Raw genomic sequence first — 7601 nt, 5'->3', positions numbered from 1 at the left:
TATATTTTTTTCTTTGCTCTTTCATGGGATGTGGGCGTCGCTGGCAAGGCCAGCATTTGTTGCCCATCCCTAATTGCCCTCAAACTAAGTGGCTTGCTAGGCCATTTCAGAGGGCAGTTAAGAGCCAGTCACATTGCTGTGGGTCTGGAGTCACATGTAGGCCAGACCGGGTAAGGATGGCAGATTTCCTTCCCTAAAGGGCATGAGTGAACCAGATGGGTTTTTACAACAATTGATGGTCACCGTTACTGAGGCTAACTTTATATTTTGGGACTCCACCTGAAAATGACTCATTTATCCAGACACTCTGTTCCCTATTAATTAGTCAATCCTCTATCCATACTAATATTTTACCCTAACACCATCAGCTCTTATCTTCTGCAATAACCTTTTATGTGGCACTGCATTTTGTAAATCCAAAGACACCACATCTACTGGTTCCCCTAGCTTCTCCAAAAATTCCAAACCTTTTCCACCAAACTCCTCCTATAATCCTCAATTGGACCTTCTCCCTACATCCCTCAATCCCAAAAATCCACCTTCTCCCCATATCCGTCAATCCCAACAATCCACCTTCTCCCCAGATCCCTCAATCCCAGTGATCCACCTTCTCCCCAGATCCCTCAATCCCAGTGATCCACCCTCTCCCCATGTTGACAATGATGAAATTTGTTCTTATACAGAATCTTTAGGGTAGACGCTGAGAGGTTGTTTCCACTGGTCGGAGAGTCTAAAACCCGGGGCCACAGTCTCAGGATAAGGGGCCGATCATTCAGGACTGAGATGAGGGGAAATTACTTCACTCAGAGGGTTGTGAATCTTTGGAATTCTCTACTCCAGAGGATTGTGGATGCTCCATCGCTGAATATATTTAAGGCCGGGATAGATAGATTTTTGGTCTCTCAGGAAATTAAGGGATATGGGGAGTGGGCGGGAAAGTGGGGATGAAGCCCAAGATCAGCCATGATCATATTGAGCAGCGGAGCAGGCTCGACAGGCCATACGGTCTACTCCTGCTCCTATATCTTGTGCTGTGTGTTTAAGGGGCTTCACAGATTTGTGATCAAACAAAACCGACACCAAACCACTTAAGAACATAAGAAATAAGTGCAGGAGGAGATCATACTCCCCGTCCAGCCTGCTTTAGGCCATTCAGTACAATCGTGACTGATGTTCTACCTCATCTCCCCTTTCCTGCCTGCTCCCCATCTCCCTTGATTCCCTGAGAGATCAAGGGCTGGATTTTGAAACCGGGGTCAGGAACCCAACACCCGGATGGATTCTCATCTCAGCTGCGGTTGTGTTTTTAACCCGATGTGGCCCGGAGGGGTAGCAGGCGGGCTCGATGCCCACAAGAGGTGGGAGCTGCCTGCCCGGTGCCAGCAGCAAACAGTTGGCAGCCATGATGGAGCATGCTGTCACCTTGCTGCTTAAAACAGGCAGCTCCTTCGAGGGCCAGCAGCATTAGGGCAAAGGAAAGTGCCCATGCAGCTAAGGGAAAGGGAATGGACTCGAGCTGTGCAAATTGGCCCATGAACCAACACTTCTCATCTGTTACAAAGTAATTTCCCGATGTATGCGAAATGAATTCAACTGGCGGGCACTAATGTGCACCACACTGTTTGGATTTGCAGGAATCTATTTTGAAAGTTTTTGACGTTCAATGGCATTACCATCACTGAACTACCCACTATCAACATCCTGGGGCTTACCATTGACCAGAAACTGAACTGGACTAGCCATATAAATACTGTGGCTACAAGAGCAGGTCAGAGGCTAGGAATCCTGCGATGAGTAACCCACCTCCTGACTCCCCAAAGCCTGTCCACCATCTACAAGGCACAAGTCAGGAGTGTGATGGAATACTCCCCACTTGCCTGGATGAGTGCAGCTCCCACAACACTCAAGAAGCTCAACACCATCCAGGACAAAGCAGCCCACTTGATTAGCACCACATCCACAAACATTCACTCCCTCCACCACCGATGCACAGTAGCAGCAGTGTGTACCATCTACAAGATGCACTGCAGGAATTCACCAAGGCTCCTTCGACAGCACCTTCCAAACCCATGACCACTACCACCTAGAAGGACAAGGGCAGCAGATAGATGGGAACACCACCACCTGGAAGATCCCCTCTCAGTCACTCACCATCCTGACTTGGAAATATATCCCCGTTCCTTCACTGTCACTGGGTCAAAATCCTGGAACTCCCTCCCTATCAGCACTGTGGGTGTACCTACACCACATGGACTGCAGCGGTTCAAGAAGGCAGCTCACCACCACCTTCTCAAGGGCAACTAGGGATGGGCAATAAATGCTGACCCAGCCAGCAACACCCACATCCCGTCAATGAACAAAACTTTTTTAAATCACATCCTCACACTCCCCGGCCTAGCAAGCAAGAGTTTAATAAAAAATAGATTAATAGTGATTAATTGGTAGCAAAGGGGGTTCCCCATTCCCTTCACTACCACCCCCCACCACCTCCCCCCCCACCAACCCTCCAACACCCCCCCACCCCCCACCCCCCCGGAAGCACCTTGAAAATTCTAGAATGTTCCAGAGGTGTCATGACCCCAAGACAACCTCCAGCACTGTGACTGCGCTCACAGTGACCCATCTTGACCCACTGGGCATTTGAAAATCCGGCCCCAACAACCTGTCCTTCCCGGCCTTAAATATATTCAACGATGGAACATCCACAACCCTCTGGGGTAGAGAAACCCAAAGATTCACAACCCTTTGAGTGAAGTAGTTTCTCCTCATCTCAGTCCTAAATGATCAGCCCCTTGTCCTCAGACTGTGGCCCCGGGTTTTAGATTCCCCGACCAGTGGAAACAATCTCTCAGCTTCCACACTATCAAACCCCTTCAGGATCTTGTGTGTTTCAATGAGGTCGCCTCTCAATCTTCTAAACGCCAGAGAATATAAACCCAGTTTACTCAACCCTCTCATCCCAATCTGAACAACCTTCGCTGTACCACCTCCAATGTAAGTAAATCCTTTCTTAAATATGGAGACTAAAACTGCACACAGTGTTCCAGATGTGGTCTCACCAAAACCCTGTACAACTGTAACAAGACTTCTTTATTCCGATACTCCAGTCCCCTTTGCAATAGAGGCCAATCTGCCATCTGCCTTCCTATTGCTTGCTCTACCTGCCTGCTAACTTTCTGTGTTCCACCCAAGTCCATCTGAGCATCAACATTTCAAAGATATTCTGCTTTTCTATTCATGAGCCCAAAGGCAATAAGCTCTCATTTCCCTACATTATACTCCAATCTTGTTGCCCACTCATTTAACCTGTCTATATTACACTTATTACAGTACCAGGGCCTGATGGCCTGCATCCTGGGGTCTTATAAGAAAAGTTGCAGAGGATAGTAGCGGCTTTGGTTATAATCTTCTTTCCATTCTGGAGGGTCCCAGTGGATTGGAAAATGCAAATGTAACAGCTTCTTATTCAAGAGAGGAGGGAGACAGAGAGCAGGAAACCATAAGCCAATTAGCCTAACATCTGTCATCGGGAAACTGGTGGAATCCACTCACTTAACCTATCTGTGTGCCTTTGCAGGCTCCTTATGTCCTCTTCACAACTTACTTTCTAACTTATCTTTGTGTGAGTGGGCCAACATTTGGACAATGATGTATAATGTGGGAAAATATGAACTTGTCCACTTTGGCAGGAAGAATAGTAAAACAGTATTAAATGGAGAGAGAGACTGCAGAACTCTGAGGTACAGAGGGATCTGGGTGTCCAGGTATAAGAATCTCAAAGTAAATATGCAGGTGCAGCAAGTGATTAGGATAGCAAATGGAGTGTTGGTGTTTAATGCAAGGGGAATAGAATTTAAAAATAGAGAAGTTTTACTGCAGTTGGAGAGGGCCTTGGTGAGACCACATCAGGAATAGTGTGTACAGTTTGGTCTCCTTATTTGAAAAGGGATATAGTTACATTGGAAGCAGTTCAGAGAAGGTTCACTCAACTCATTCCTGGGGTAAAGGGCTTATCTTATGAAGAAAGGCTGATCAGGTCGGGCCTATACCCATTGGAGTTTAGAAGGATGAGAGATGATCTTATTGAAATATATCAGATCCTGAGAGGATTTGACAGGGTGGATTCTGAAAGGTTATTTCCTCTTGGGGGAGAAACTAGAACTAGGGGACACAGTTTAAGAATAAGAGGTCTTCTGTTTAAAACGAAGATGAGGAGAATTTTTTTCTCTCAGAGGGTCGTGAGTATATGGAATTCTCTTCCCCAGAGAGCAATCGAGGCTGGGTCATTGAATATATTCAAGGCTGAGTTAGACAGATTTTTGATAGACAAAGGAGTCAAGGGTTATGGGGGGGCAGACAAGGAAATAAGATTAAGACCACAACCAGGTCAGCCATGATCTTACTGAATTGCAAATCAGGCTTGAGGGGCCGAGTGGCCTACTCCTGCACCTAAATCCCATGTTCCTACATTCCTCCTCATGGTTTACATTCCCACCTAGTTTTGTAACATCAGTAACTTAGATCCATTATCCTCTGTCGCCTCATCTAAGTCATTAATAGAGATTGTAAACAGCTAAGGCCCCAGCACTGGTCCAGTGGGCACAGCCTGACAATGTGAAAATGCCCCATTAATCTCAGCTCCTTCCCCTTAACCAACCCTGAATCCATGCAAATATATTACCCCCAACTCCCTGAGCCCTTATCCTGATCATTAATATTAATAGGGAGATATTAGGACAGAAAACTAAAAGCTTAGAGGTAAAGATGTAGGTTCCAATGAACATATTGAACTAAGTAAAGAGGCAGAAATGTTTAGGGGGGGTGGGGGGAGTTCCAGAGCTTTGGTCTTGGGAGCTGAAGGCACAGCCACCCATGAGGGACTCATTAAATCCAGGATGCTCAAGAGGCCAGAAGTGGAGGCAAGCAGATATTTCAGAGGGTTGGTGAGGCTGGAGGAAATTACAGAGGTGGGAGGAGTGGTGCCAAGGAAGGATTTGACACTAAGGACGAGAATGTTAAAAGCAAGCTGCAGCTTGACCAGGAGCCAGTGTAGGTCAGAGAGCACAGGGGTGAGAGGGGAACAGGACGGGGTGCGAGTTAAGACACGGGCAGCAGAATGTTTAAGGAGGCGGAAAGTGGGAGGGCAGCCAGCAGTCTACTGGAATAGGTGAGTCTCAAGATATCGGAGACACAAATGAGGGTTTCAGCAGCAGATGAGCTGAAGTCAGGTGATGTTACAAAATGGAAATAGGCGGTCTTAGTTATGGAGAGGATATATAGTCACAGGAAATATGATACCAGGATTGCGAACAGTCTGGTTCAACATCATAGAATCATGGAATGGTTGCAGCTCAAGACGCCATTTGGCCTATCGTGTCTGTCCTGCCCTCTGAAGGAGAAGTCCATCCAATGTCACGCTCTGCCTATTCCCTGTAGTCCCGCAAATTTTTCTCTTTCAGATATTGATTCAATCCAATCCTTTCAAAAAAGTTCGCAATGCTTCCAAGTTTTATACCATCTGCACATTTTGAAATTGTGCCCTGTACACCAAGGTTTAAGTCAATAATGTGTATGAGAAAGACCAAGGGTCCCAGCACCAACATTTGGGAACTCCACTACAAACACTCCTCCAGCCGGATAAAAACCATTCGCCGTCACTCTCTCTCTCCTGTCACTCAAACAATTTCATATCCATATCGCTACTGTCCCTTTTATTCCATGAGCTATAACTTCGTTGTGTGGGACTGTATCAGATCCCTTTTGGAAGTCCATGTACACCACATCAACCACACTGCCCTCATCAACCTTCTCTCTTACCCCTTCAAAAAGCTTCAGCAAGGTAGTTAAACATTATTTTCCCCCTTACCAAATCCATGCTTAATTAACCCACATTTGTCCATGTGACTATTAATTTTGTACTGAATTATTGTTTCTAGAAGCTTCCCACTACCGAAGTTAAACTGACTGACCTGTAGTTGCTGGGCTTATCTTTACACTCTTTTTTGAACAAGGCTGCAATATTTGCAATTCTCCAGTCCTCTGGGAACACCCCTGAGTCAAAGGAAGACTGAAAAATTATGGCCACTGCCTCTGCAATTTCAGCTGGCACTTCCCTCAGTATTCTTGGATGCATCTCATCCGATCCTGGTGCCTAATCAACTTTAAGTACAGACAGCCTACCTAATACTTCCTCCTTATCAATTTTAAACCCTTCAGGTGTCTGAATTTCCTCCTCTGTCACCATGGTCTGGGCAACATCTGCTTCCTTGGTAAAGACAGATGCAAAGTATTCATTTAACACCTCAGCCATGCCTCATGCCTCTAGATGTAAATCCCCTTTTTGATCCCTAATTGGCCCTTCTGCTCCTTTTACCACCATTTTACTATTTATATGTCTATAGAGGACATTTGGATTCCCTTCTATGTTAGCTGCCAGTCTTTTCTCATACTCTCTCTTTGCTTCTCTTATTTGCTTTTTCAATTCCCCTCTGAAGCTGCTATATTCAGCCTGGTTCTCAATTGTATTATCTACCTGACATCTGTCATCAGCACATTTTTTTCTGCTTCATCTTAATCTCTACCTCTTTCGTCATCCAGGCAGCTCGGGATTTGTTTCCCCTACCTTTCCCTTTCGAGGAATTTAACTTGACTGTGCTTGATCTATCTCCTCTGTAAAGGCAGCCCATTGGTCAGTTAATTTTGCCAGCTAACCTTTGACTCCAATTTATCTGGGCCAGATCCATTCTTACCCCATTGAAGTTGGCTTCTCCCCAGTTAATTATTGTTTCTCTTTCTCGGGATGTGGGCCTTGCTGGCTGGGCCAGCATTTATTGCCCATCCCTAATTGCCCTTGAGAAGGTGGTGGTGAGCTGCCTTCTTGAACTGCTGCAGTCCATGTGGTGTAGGTACACCCACAGTGCTGTTAGGGTTGAATTGTGTTCGGATACTATTAGGATATTCTAGGTTGTTCTTTGTTCTTTTACATTGCCAACCTAAACCTAATGATACAATGATCACTGTTCCCTAAATGTTCTTCCACTGACTCTTGATCTAATTGGCCCACCTCATTCCCAAGGACAAGGTCTAGCAGTGCCTCCTTCCTCGTTGGACACATACTGCTGAAGAAAATTCTCTGGAACACACTGTAGGAACTCTTGCCCCTTTCTGTGCTAACAACAATGATTTGTATTTGGAATTTTTAATTTTTTCACTGCTGTAAAGTACTTTGAGATGTTTTGTGGTCATGAAATATGCTATATAAATATCCCAAGGTGCTTCACAGGAGCTACAGTTGCCAAGAAGAGGCCTGGAGTCAGTGGCTAGAGAATTGAGATGGTGCTGGAGAACTCAGAGTGACTTCACTTTTCCCAATATTTAGTTGGAGGAAAGTTCTGCCCACCCGGCACTGGATTGGACGAGCAGGGTGTGACAGTTCAGACGGGAGGAGGGGTCGAGTGAGATGGCGGGGCGGTACAGCTGGGTCTTGTCAGTGTACACATGGAACCTGATGCATACATCTCCCAATCCCACCTACCCACTTTCTCCCGTTATCCCTCAATTCCACCTACCTACCTTCTCCCCATTTCCCTAAATCCCCACCG

This window comes from Cetorhinus maximus, chromosome 2 (assembly GCF_964194155.1).
Source record: "Cetorhinus maximus chromosome 2, sCetMax3.hap1.1, whole genome shotgun sequence".
Taxonomy (NCBI): Eukaryota; Metazoa; Chordata; class Chondrichthyes; order Lamniformes; family Cetorhinidae; genus Cetorhinus; species Cetorhinus maximus.
Note: the sequence above shows the minus strand (reverse complement) of the source record.